We start from the raw sequence: 13,234 nt of genomic DNA, 5'->3' as shown, positions 1-13,234 counted from the left end.
AAAATCCCTAGACACATGACCCATTCACTCCTCCTTTCCTCCAGGATCTGGTAATGAGGTGGCCCTTCTTGCCAAAGAAAACTCCTTCATATGTGCCCTTGATCCTAACCTCTTCTACTTTCTCCTTTTATACCCCACTTCTCTAGTTTGCAGGCTCTCTATCTACTGATTCTTCCCCTATTGTCTTTGAACATGCCCAAGTATCTTTTATTCTTACATACCTTTACTGTTTCCTACCAATACCTCAAGTAATCACCTTTCCTCTCTTCTCAGTCTAATTCACAGGGAAAAAAAAAAGCTATCTGTACTCTTTTTCTCCACTTCCTCTCCTCTCACTCACTTCTTAACCCTTTGTAATCTGGCTTCTGACATCATCATTCAACTGAAACTGCTCAATAATCTCTTTTTTTTTTAAACCTATAAAATAATTTATTTTTAACATTCTTTTCTTATTAAATTTTGAATTCCAAATTTTCTCCCTCCCAAACCTACTGAGAAGACATGCAAAGTGATATTAATCATACATATGAAATTGTGCAAAATATATTTCCATATTAGCCATATCATAAAAAGCAAGAAAAGTAAAACAAGAAATTACACTTCAGTTTGCACTCAAAGCTCATCAGTTTTCTCTCTCTGGAGGTTGATAGCATTTTTTCATCATGATTCCTTTGAGACTGTCTTGAATCATTATATTGATGAGAGTAGCCAAGTCTTTAACAGTTGATCATCATTACAACATTGCCCTAACTGTGCACAATGATTTCCTGGTTCTTCTCATTTCACTTTGCATCAGTTCATAAAGGTGTGGCCATGGATTTTCTGAAACCACTTTCCTTGTCATTTCTTACAGTGCAGTAGTACTCCATCACAAGTGTGTGTCACAACTTGTTCAACCATTACCCAATTGATAAGCATCTCTTCCATTTTTGATTCTTTACCAGTTCAAAAGCACTGCTATAAATATTTTTGTATATATAGTTGTTTTTTCCTTTTTTAAAAAATCTCTTTGGGGTATAGACCTAGTAGCAGTATTACTGGGTCAAAGGGTGTGCACAGTTTTATATTTCTTTGAGTGTACTTCCTGACTGTTCTGCAGAATCATTGGATCAGTTCACAACTCCACCAACAGTTTATTAGTTTACCTATTTTTCCTCATCCTCTCTAAAATTTGTCATTTCTGTTATGTCTGAGGGGGTAACTCAGAGTTGTTTTAATTTGTATTTCTCTAATCAGTAGTGATTTGGAGCACGCTTCATGTGACTATACATAGCTTTGATTTCTTTTTCTGAGAACTTCCTGTTCATATCTTTTGACTATTCATCAATTGGGAAATGGCTCTTTTTTTTTTAATAAATTTGGCTCAGTTCCCTATATGTTTTGAGAAATGAAGAATTTATCCAAGAAATTTGCCCTTAAATTTTTTGGATATTACTTCTTTGTCTGTGGTGCCTTTCAGCAAAATATGGTTTCTGTGATTATCTCTTTTAATTAAGTCTATTATTGCTTTTGCTTTGTCTGAGATCATGATTGATACCCATGCCTTTTTTTACTTCAGTGGAAGCAGAATAGATTCTGCTGCAGCCCTTTATTTTAACTCTGTGTGTGTCTTTCTGTTTTAAGTGTATTTCTTGTAAACAACATTTCTTGTTGGATTCTGGTTTCTACTAGATTGGATTCTGCTATCCACTTGCATTTGATGAATGATGTCATACTATTCACATTCAGTTATGATTATTGACTGTGTATTTCCTTCCATCCTATTTTCTTCTGTTTATCCTTTTCTTTTTTCTTTATTCTTTCCTACCTCAAAAGTTTACTTTATTTCTGACCACTGATTGCCTTGATCTGCCTTCTCTTTTATTATTTATTGCCTCCCACCTCTCCCCATATCTTTTATCCCCTTTTTCCTGATTTTTTTATTGGGTAAGATAGATTTCAGTACCCAATTGAGTGTGTACATATATATATATATATATATATATATATATATATATATATGTATATATACACATATATATTCTTCCCCCTTCGAACCAATTCCAGTGAGGCTGAGGTTCAAGCATTGCCTGTCAATTTCCCCATCTGGTATAAAAGATCTTCTTTGTGTACTTCCTTTATGTGAGAAAATTTTCTCCATTCTTCCTCTCCCTTTACCCTTTTACCAGTGTATACCTCTTTCTCACTCCTACATTCCCTTTTTTTGGAGATTATCCTAAAGTAATTGACTCACACCCATGCCCTCTATGTAGACTCCTTCTAACTGCCCTAATAATGCTAAAATTCTTAGGAGTTACATGTATCACATTCCCATATAGGAGTGTAAGCAGTTTAACTCTGTTAAGTCCCTTATTACTTTTTCATGTTTACATTTTTTATGCTTTTCTTGAGTCTTGTGCTTGAATGCTCTGTTCTTTTCATCAGGTGTGCTTGGAATTCCTTTATTCCATTAAACATACATTTTTCCCCTGAAGGATTATACTCAGTTTTGCTGATTAGGTTATTCTTAGTTGCTATTGTAGCTCCTTTGACTTCTGGAATATCATATTCCAAGCCCTTTACTCCTTTAGCATGGAAGCTGTAAAAGCTTATGTGATCCTAACTGTGGTTCCATGATATTTAAATTGTTTCTTTTTGGCCACTCACAGCATTTTCTTTGTGACTTGGGAGCTCCAGGATTTGACCATTATATTCCTGGGAGCTTTCATGATAGGATCTCTTTCAGGAGGTATTTGGGGGATTCTTTCAATTTCTATTTTACCTTCTGGATCTAGGATATCAAGATTGTTTTCCCTTATTATTTCTTGAAATATAATGTCTTTCTTTGATCATACCCTTCATTTAGTCCAATAATTCTTAAATTCAGGTAATCCAATAATCCTCAAATTCTCTCTCCTCAATCTGTTTACCAGGTCAGTTTTTTTTTTCTATGAGATATTTCAGTTTTCTTCTGCTTTCACTCTTTTTACTCTATTTTATTATTTCTTGATGTCTCATAGAATCATTAGCTTTTAGTTGCCCAATTCTAATTTTTAAGGAATTGTTTTCTTCAGTGAGCTTTCATACCTTTTTTTCCATTTGGTCAATTCTGTGTTTTTTGGTTTTTTTTTTAGGGTATTTTTCTTTTTTTTTTCTTTAATATAGATTTATTTATTTTTAGTTTTCAACATTTACTTCCACAAGATTTTGGGTTCCAAATTTTTATCCCATCTCACCCCTCCCCCACCCCAAGATGGGATACATTCTGAATACCCCTTCCCCTAGTCTGCCCTCTCTTCTATCTCTCCCGCCTTCTCTTATCCTCTTCCCCTTCTATTTTCCTGTAGGGCAGGATAGACTTCTGTACCACATTTCCTGTATTTCTTATTTCCCAGCTGCATGTGAAAACATTTTTTTAAAACATGTGTTTTTAAAACTTTGGGTTCCAATTTTTCTGCCTTCCTCCCTCCCCACCCACCTCATTGAAAAGGCAAGCAACTCAACGTAGGTTATACATGTGCAGTTATGCAAAACACTTCCATAGTAGACATGTTGTGAAAAACTAACTCTATTTCCCTTAATCCTATCCTGCCCCCCCATTTATTCTATTCTTTCTTTTGACCCTGTCCCTCCTCAGAAGTATTTGCTTCTGATTACACCCTTTCCCAATCGGCCCTCCTCTCTATCATCCCCTTGCTCTCTTGTCCCCTTCCACTCCTATTTTCCTGTAGGGGAAGACAGATTTCCATACCTAACTGAGTGTGTATGTTATTCCCTCCTTAAGCCAAATCCTATGAGAATAAGATTCCCTCATTTCCTCTCACCTTCCCCCGTTTCCCCTCCACTGTAAGAGCCTTTTCTTTTCTGTTTTTTTTTTGTGAGATAATTTACCCCATTCTACCTCTCCCTTTCTTCTTCTCCTAGTATAACCCTCTCTCATCCCTTAATTTTATTCTCCAGATATGACCCCTTAATCTTCAACTTACCCTATGCACTCTATCTATCTGTCTATCTATCTATCTATCTATCTATCTATCTATCTATCTATCTATCTATCTATCTATCTGTCTGTCTGTCTGTCTGTCTGTCTGTCTGTCTGTCTGTCTGTCTGTCTATCTATCTATCTACCTATCTATCTACATATAATTTTGCCCCCTCCAACTACCCTAATACTGACAAAGGTCTCATGAGTAATAAATATCATCTTTCCATGCAGGAATGTAAACAGTCCAACCTTAATAAGTCTCTTATGATTTCTCTTTCCTGTTTACCTCTTCATGTTCCACTTGAGTCCTGTATTTGAAAGTCAAATTTTCTATTCAGCTCTGGTCTTTTCATCAACAGTGTTTGAAAGTCCTCTGTTTCACTGAATGACCATTTTTTCCCCTGAAGGATTATACTCAGTTTTGTTGGGTAGGTGATTCTTGGTTGTAATCCTATCTCCTTTGCCCTCCAGAATATTATATTCCATGCCCTGCAGTCCTTTAATGTATAAGCTGCTAAATCTTGTGTTATCCTGATTGTGTTTCCACAATACTTGAATTGTTTCTTTCTGGCATTTTCTCCTTTACCTGGGAACTCTGGAATTTGGCTACACTATTCCTAGGAGTTTTCCTTTGGGGATCTGTTTCAGGAGGAGATCTGTGGATTCTTTCAATTTCCATTTTGCCCTCTGGTTCTAAAATATCAGGGCAGTTTTCCTTGATTTTTGAAAGATGATGTCTAGGCTCTTTTTTTGATCATGGCTTTCAGATAGTTCAATTATTTTTAAATTCTCTCTCCTGGATCTATTTTCCAGGTCAGTTGTTTTTCCAATGAGATATTTCACATTGTTTTCTAATTTTTCATTCTTTTGAATTTGTTTTACAGTGTCTTGATTTCTCATAAAGTCACTATCTTCCAATTGCTCCATTCTAATTTTTAAGGAAGTATTTTCTTCAGTAAGTTTTTGGACTTCCTTTTCCATTTGGCCAATTTTGCTTTTTAGGGCATTTTTCTCCTCTTTGGCTTTTTGGACGTCTTTTGTCATTTGGGTTAGGCTATTTTTAAGTTGTTATTTTCTTCAGTGTTTTTTTGGGTCTCCTTTAGCAAGCTGTTGACTTGTTTTTCGTGATTTCCTTGTATCACTCTCATTTCTCTTCCTAGTTTTTCCTGTACTTGTCTTACTTGCTTCTCAAAATCCCTTTTGAGCTCTTCCAAGGCCTGGGACTGATTCATATTTTTCTTAGAGGCTTTGGATGTAGGAGCTTTGACTTTGGTATCTTCTTCTGGTTGTATGTTTTGATCTTCTTTGTCACCAAAGTAAGATAATATAGTCTGATTCTTTTTGAGAGGTTTGCTCATGATCCCAGCCACCTACTTAAGTTTTAAAGTCTTTGTTCAGGTAAGAGTCTGCTTCCAATGTGGAGAATGTACTGTCCCAAGTTTCAGGGGTTTTGTGCTGCTGTTTCCAGAGATACTTGTAGGGACCTGTAAATTTTCAGTTCTTGCAAAGTGGTATGATAAGGGTGAGATCTTTACTCCTTTCCTGGCCTATGCTCTGGTCTGTTAGTGACCACAAGCATTCCTTTCTGTCCTGGAGCTGTGAGGATGGTTTCCTTTACACAGCCACTACAAGCTCCATCATGCCAGCACTCCTCCTCACCCCAGGACTGTTGCCCAGAACTGTGACCCAGACAGGCAAAGCAAGAGATTCCTGCCTCAGCACTGGCAAAGAGATCCCTGCAATCCACCTCTGATCAGCCACTCGATTTGTCCTCTGTTTGTGGGGCAGAAGCTCAGGATGCAGCCACCACCCTGGTGCCCATGCTCTATACTCTATGCTCTAGAACTGGCTCTGAGACCTAGCTCCTCTCTCACTGCAGAAACAGACTTTTCCCACTGACCTTCTAAGTTATCCTTGGCGTTTGTGGGTTGAGAATTCTGGAAACCACCGCCGCGATTCAGTTCTCTGAGGCCTGTTCCAGGTTTACAGTGGCCTGTGCCTCTACACCTCACTCTGCTCGTCTCCCCACCTGGCATGATGTACCTTTCCAATCAATCATCCAGTTTGTCTTGGGCTGGAAATTTGCTTCACTCTGTCTTTTTGTGGGTTCTGCTGCTTTAGAATTTGTTTAGAGTTATTTTTTATTGGTATTTGGAGGGGTTTGGGGGAGAGCTCAAGCAAGCTTCTGCATTCATTCCGCCATCTTGGCTCTGCCAAAGAGTTTTTTTCTTCAGTGAATTTTTGTACCTCTTTTCCATTTGACCTGTTCTGCTTGAGGGAATTTTTGTGCCTCTTTTACCATTAGGCCAATTCTGTGTTTTTGTTTTTTTTTAAGGCAATTGGGGTTAAGTGACTTGCCCAGGGTCACACAGCTAGTAAGTGTCAAGTGTTTCGTCTGAGGTTGGATTTGAACTCATGTCCTCCTGACTTCAGGGTCAGTGCCCTATCCGCTGTGCCACCTAGCTGCTCCCCAATTCTATTTTTAATGTGATGTTTTCCTCAGTAATTTTGTGCCTCTTTTATCAAGCTGTTCATTCTCTTTTTATAATTTTCTTGCATGACACCTTTATTCCCATTTTTTCTCTATCACTCTTATCTTGTTCTTTAACACTTCCAGGAATTCTTGTTGGGCTTGTGTCCAATTTGTAGTTTTCTTTCGGACTTTGCTTGTAGCTGTTTTCACATTATTGTCTTCTTCTGAGTTTATGTCTTGGTTTTCCCTGCCACCATAGTAGTTTTTATGATCAAGTTATTTTTTAGTTGTTTGCTTTCCCAGCCTAATTTTTTAAGATTTTAAACATTAAGTTGAAGTTGGCCACTTCTTGGCCTTGGAAATGTAATCAGGTCCCCTGCTCTACTGCAGCCACAAGTACTAGTGCTCTGCTGTACCTTTGAACTGGGACCAGGGCCCCTGCTGCCTTGTACCTTATCACCAATGTTCCCAGAACCGCATATGAGCAGTAGAGTCGCCAATCAGCACTAGCAGCATCTAGTGCCAGCAGAGCATCTCCTGTAATCTGTTTCTGATGAGTAGTTCAACCTCCTCACTGTGTCTTGGCTGGGAGCTCCTGAAGCTGCTGCTGCCGCTGCTATTGCAGCTGCCTCCAAAGCCCAAGGCTGGTGGTGCTGCTGCCGTGCTCCCACTCCCACTCTGGTGCTACAGACTTCTTCTGTCAACTGTCTAAGTTGAATTAGCCTGGAAAAATGTCTTACTCTGCCCTTTTCTTGGCTCTGCCTCTTCAAAATTTGACTTGAGGAGTTGTTTTCAAGTTTTTTTTAAAGGAATGTTAGGAGAGTTCAGTGAGATGGCTGCCTCTAATCCACCATCTTCCTTCATTTGCCTTTTAAGGCAGGTAGGTGGTTCAGTACTTAGAATGCTGGGGCTAAGTTCCTTAGTTATTTCCTTCAAAACTCTTCTCAAGTGCTGCCATACATTAAGCTCTTTCTGACTCCCCAGTTAACTCTCAATAATCTCTTAGTTGAAAAATATGGTAGTCTTTTTGAGTCCACGTCTTTCTTGACCTCTCCACAACATATGATGCTGTTGACTGCCTCCTCCTACCTAGTTACTCTCATTTCTGGATTGTTGTAGAACCACAGAATTATAGAATTTGAAAGTTGGAATGACCTAATTAAGTGTAAATCCAACCCATAGTTACTCATGACACTGTCCTCTCCTAATTTTTACTTTAAATGACTGACCACTACTTCTCATTATCCTTTGCTTGTTGATCATCCACATCTCTCCCGCCTTACTATGGACCTCAAGGTTTTGAACGAGACTGGATGTGGAATTTTGGGAGTCATCTGCATAGAAAGATTATTGGAATCAGTGGGAGCTGATGAGATCACCAAGAAGAAGAGAGAGAAGAGCAGAGACCAGGTTAGAGCCCTGGGATTTATCCAGGCATAGAGATCACCCACAGTTTGGTCCTTCAGAATTGTCATCTTCTACAGCTCACAGGCCTATAGCATTATGAGAAGAATTTTGGCATTAAGAAAATGGGGTTTTGATTCAGGGAGAGACTAGGGGTCATTGAAAGCACTGCATAATTTCCCAAGTGCAATCTAGTCCATACTGACTTCTTCCAATTCAAATTTGGGCCAGCTCATCATCTATTTACAGCCTCTGTTCAAGATATTTGTAACTTATGGACATGCTGTGTGGACTACTCTTCCAACTTCATGTCATAGTCTGGGCAGCAGATAACCTTCATCCATTCCATTTGTCCATAGTAGGCATTTAATGAATGTTTGTTGAACTGAATCATTGAAAGGCAGGGAATAGAATTTAATCATCTGGAGGCAAGGCCTCTATGAGGTAATATGGCTTGGACCGGAGAACTGCTCCCCAGAGAGCTGTCCCAAGCAGAGCCGAGGCTCTTGGGGATTGATAAGAGCAGCTGAAGAGTTGTGAACAGTGACCATTCCATTTATTGCTGAAGGGTTTTTGGCTAGATACTGAGTAGACTAAAATAACTAAATTTAATTTAAAATAAAAGGAAAATAAAGGAAGAAATAAAGAGCTGAATGAAATATTGTATGTACTGATTCCTGGTGTAAACTTCAGTCATTGTGAAATGAGGCACCCTTAATCTTCCAGAGGGGGAAGGCAGGTTATTCAGAACCAAAGGTCCTGGCAGTTTTTTCCCCCATGGCTGCTGTGGCTAGATCTCTGGCTTGTCTTTGGGGCAATTTAGCAGGGAATTGTGGATGGAAAGAGAGGGATAGTATGTGTATAACTGGACTTTGAGGGCAGCTGGGGTGTATGCAGCATTTTGTTTGTTTAGAGAATAAGTAAGAATTCATGTTTTACTTTTTTTAACTTTTTTTTTTACTTCTTGATTTTTTTTCTCCATATGACTTCGATTTTCCTGCGTAAATGTATAGATAAAAAATTGTTATTTCTTGTAAATAATGTGTTACGTGTATCTGTGAGTCTGTGTGATATGAGCCCTTTGTGTGTAAATCAGGATTGTAACAAATAATTATGGTACCTAGGTCAAGATTCAGAAAAGGTACCCATAAGGCCTTAGAATAACCCTCAGCTCTGCTCTCTCCTATACCCCTCACATCTAATCAGTTGCCACAGCATCATTCCTATCATCACCTTTTTCCACTCACATAGCCTCCACCCTTGTCCAGACTCTCATCACTTCTAGACTGGACTATTGCAGTAGCCTCCTAATCAATCTCCCCGACTCCAGTTTCTCCTCCCATCAGCTTCCAGTTTGACTTTCCAAAAGCACACCACTGATGGTGCCATTCCCCTGATGAAGAAACTCCTTTGGCTCATTCTAGAATCAGATAAAATTCAGACTATTGAACTTTTAAAGCCCTTTGTAACCTGGCTTTAGCCTATGTGTCCAGGCTTAGTTTACATTGCTTTTTAAAAAAATAATCTCTATATTCTGCCAGTCTGACTGAAAGGAAGTGTTTGTGTGTTGTTCAGTCCTTCTAGTCATGGATGATGGAATAGGTAGATGAGAACACTTTGTTCCAATGGCCATGAAAGTGACTGAAGCAGGCCCTGTGGAGCTTGGTCAGGTCATCCATTGCATCCTGTGCCATCACCAGTCATCTTGACTTTTGTCTCGCCTCTGGGAGGAGGGAGGCTGAAGACTCTGTGCACCTCTGCCTCGTTTAAATACAGTTCACGTGCAAGTCAAGACATCGTCGTCGGTCCTCTCTGAAATCGAAAAGACGCCACCCCCATCACCCCCATCACCCCCATCACCCCCAGCAACAACAAAACCATTCTGTCACATTGGCCTCTTTGCTGTTCCTCGTGCCTGCCTCCTGTTGTAGCTCCATGCTTTTTCACATGCCTGGAATGCACTTATTCCTCATTTCCATCTCACAGACTTCCTAGCATCCTTTAAAGTTTAGCTCAATTTAGCAACACCCATTGCTGCTAGTGCTTGCCCCGAATTACTTTGTAATTATTTTATACATAAGTTTCTATGTGTGTGGTATCACCTCCCCACACTTCCCTCCCGTCACCCCATTAGGATGTAAGCACCTTGAGGGAAGGAACTGTGTGGTTTTTGCTTCCACTGTGCCTCGCACTGTGCCTAGTGCATGGGAGGTGCTTCATACTCATTGAATTGTTGAACTAAAACAAATTTAGTTGGAAAAGGGACGGACCCTGAAACATTATGCCATGGCAGAGCAGCCAGAGACCCTGAGGTACGGCCTTGAGGTCACCCCTGAGGAGGCCTCTGCTAGAAAAAGGAGTGGAAGTGAGATGGGGTCATTGGGAGAAGAAGTAAGAAGTGACTGCTTTACCTGTGCTTGATAACTTGTTTCTGGGCTCAGCTGTTTGTGAGGAGATGAGTAAAAGCGCTAAGTCGTCTGTCAAATTCCGTTGTTGTCTCTGTGTGTATATGTAGTGTGTGTGGACATGCATGGTTTTGTCCATATTTCTTGTGGCTTCACCCCCATTTGGGTTGTACCGTAATCCGTTAGAGAGAGAACTTAACTAAAAGTCCAGAAATCTGAGTTCTAGTCATGTTCTCCTACTCATTCTCTGTGTTAACTTGGGCCAGCTTACCTTCGAAGCTCAGTTTATAAAAAAATACTCTACAGATAAGAAGGTTTAAATCACATTCAGGCTCTCTTCTAGCTGTATTACGATGCTATGATCTTCCACTAATACAATGAACCATACGTCTTGTGCCTTCATACTACAAAAATCATAAAAAATGCACCTGTGTGGAGTGACAAGGCTTGCATCCAGGGTGAAAGCGCAGCTCCAGAAGTGACGGAAAAGCAACACGATTCATCCTTGCCTAGGCACCACCCTTTTCTCTCTCTCCTTCTAAGTTGTTTCTTATTGGTCCTTGAGTAAGCCCCCTGCCTCTCCAGAGGCTACACATCCTTATGCAATTAGCTTTTGGTGAAGAGGCGAGAACAGAGAATTGCCTTCACTCTCTGCAGTCTACTGCCATCTCTTCTCTGTCTATCCTGAATACAGTTATCCCTTCCACATCATGAGGGTTAGGGGCGCCCTCCCTCTTCCTCATGATCTAGAAAATCTGCATAAAATTTTTGATCTCTCTTTGTACCAGAAAAGAAGTCTGGATTATTATGATACTGAAAGAGAAAAAAAAATGTTGATATCATACAAGATTATATACATGTTTTATGCATTTCTGAGCTTCCAAACTTTTTTTGTATCATCTGTTGGCCTTAGCATGTTGTCTGAAGCTTCCGCAAAACTCCCAAAAAATTCCCAGTTAATTTCTTATGTGACTAGCAATGTATCAGAACTGTAATGGAGAAAGTTGCAATGTGGAAGGGATAACTATACCTATACAACTGAGGTTGATAGGTATTGTTTTAACTTGGATAATTTTTAAGCCCTCAATCCCATTCAAAGGCAAAAACAACTTTTTTACCCACTGTGACAGCCTGCTTCCTCCCCCCCAGGGAACAGGTCAGCATAGACTGTGAGCTCCTTGAGAGTAGCCACTGCTTTTGCCTTTGCCTTTCTTTGTACCCCTAACCCTTAGCACAATGTCTGGCACACAGTAGGTGCTTAATAAGTGGTTATTGACAGACTCAGTTCCATTGACTACTACTACAGTGAGGTTGAATTTAAGTTTCATGTCAGTTTTCCCTGTACTGTTCAGGAAGGAGGGCATACAGCTAGAATGTTACATGCTTAATGAGCCATATTGGTACATGGAAAGAGTCCAAGGAACTGGGTTCAAATTCCACCTCTACTGTTTATGTGACATGTGTGATCATAACCTCTATGGATCCCAATTTCTTCATCTATAAAATTAGAGAGTTGGACTACATGGCCTCCAAGGTGTCTTCTAGCTCAAGATTTATGGTCCTATGAAAACCTCAGTAGGACTAGATGAGGGATTCATGCTTTTTCCTAGGGTGTTGAGAGGACTGAATGGCTAATTTATGATACCTTTCAACCCTTCTCTAAGTTCATAAATTCCCTGGGATCTTTGTTTATCAGGGAAAAGTGGACTTAGTGGACTTAAGAAATAGGGCAAAATGAGCTAAAATTATCTAATTCCAGAAGATTATAATTTAATATAGTTGAAAAGTACTAAAAAGACAATGATTTAGGATGTAAATACCTTCCCTGTGTCAGTTCAGAAGGAAAAGGCCAACTTTAATCTTTTCTAGGCAACCTTGTGATGATGCTAAATAGAACAAATATTAAAGTAAATACTGATTTTCTAACTAGAACAGGAGTCCTAAAGGGTCTGTGGGTAGATTTCAGGGGTCTGTGAACTTGCATGGGAAAAAAAAATACATCTTCATTTTTATTAATCTGTAATAGAAATTTAGCATTTCTTTCAATTAAAAACATTATTCTGAGACTGGGTCCATAGGCTTTCCCTGCCTGCCAAAGGGATCCATAACATATAAAAGAGATTAAGAACTCTTAGACTAGAGGTGAGGGTTTTGTGGGGAGAGCAAATCAAATCTTAAAGCTTGATTTCACATATGTCTCCTAGTAAGGAAAAGAGGAAGGAGAGAGAGGTCACAAGTGATTCATAGAGATAGTACTTGGTAAATGTGATGGAATGGAATTCCCATTAGATTGTAAATTCCTTGAGGGCAGACACTATTTTTTGCCTTTTTTTTTTTTGTATTCGCAGCATAAAGCATAGTGCCTCTCTCATAATAGTCACTTGTTGTGTGTTTATTGATTGATTGATTCTGTACCAAGCTGTATTGCAGATATCCATGCCTCTCATTCTTTCCAAATCAGAATCAAAGAACAATGACAAAGAATTCCAAAGGCCACCATATTTTCAGACAATACCTCACTCGGTCAGGTTATAGGGATCCCTCAGTATTGGGAGTGAATTTTTATTTGGCCAGCAGAATTATAGGTGTTATGAGGATGGTTGCTTGGCTATGGTGGGGAACACCCCCCACTCCACCCAGTCCTAATTATCATCACTGTTTCACTTTATGCTCTTGACTTTCATGAGGGTAATGGGGTTTACCAGAAACAGCCTTGGGCTTAGAGTCAAGAGACCTGAGTTCATCTCCCATCAGTCACCTGTATGACTGCTCTAAGCTTCAGTTTCCTCATCTGTAAAATGGGGATAATATCATCTATGCAAAGGGATATCGGAGCTCTTTATAAACCTTAAGGTACAATACCAGAAGCAGAATCGAGTGGTGGATAGAAAGCTAGCCTCAGAGCTAGGAAGAGCTGGGTTCAAGTCTTTTGTGAAATATATTGGATCCTCATCCTGGGCAAATCATTTGATCTCTTAATGTCATAGG

Source organism: Phascolarctos cinereus, unplaced genomic scaffold, assembly GCF_003287225.1.
Source record: "Phascolarctos cinereus isolate Bilbo 61053 unplaced genomic scaffold, phaCin_HiC Scaffold_726;HRSCAF=1367, whole genome shotgun sequence".
In the NCBI taxonomy this organism is placed as follows: Eukaryota; Metazoa; Chordata; class Mammalia; order Diprotodontia; family Phascolarctidae; genus Phascolarctos; species Phascolarctos cinereus.
This window is presented reverse-complemented; position numbering follows the sequence as displayed.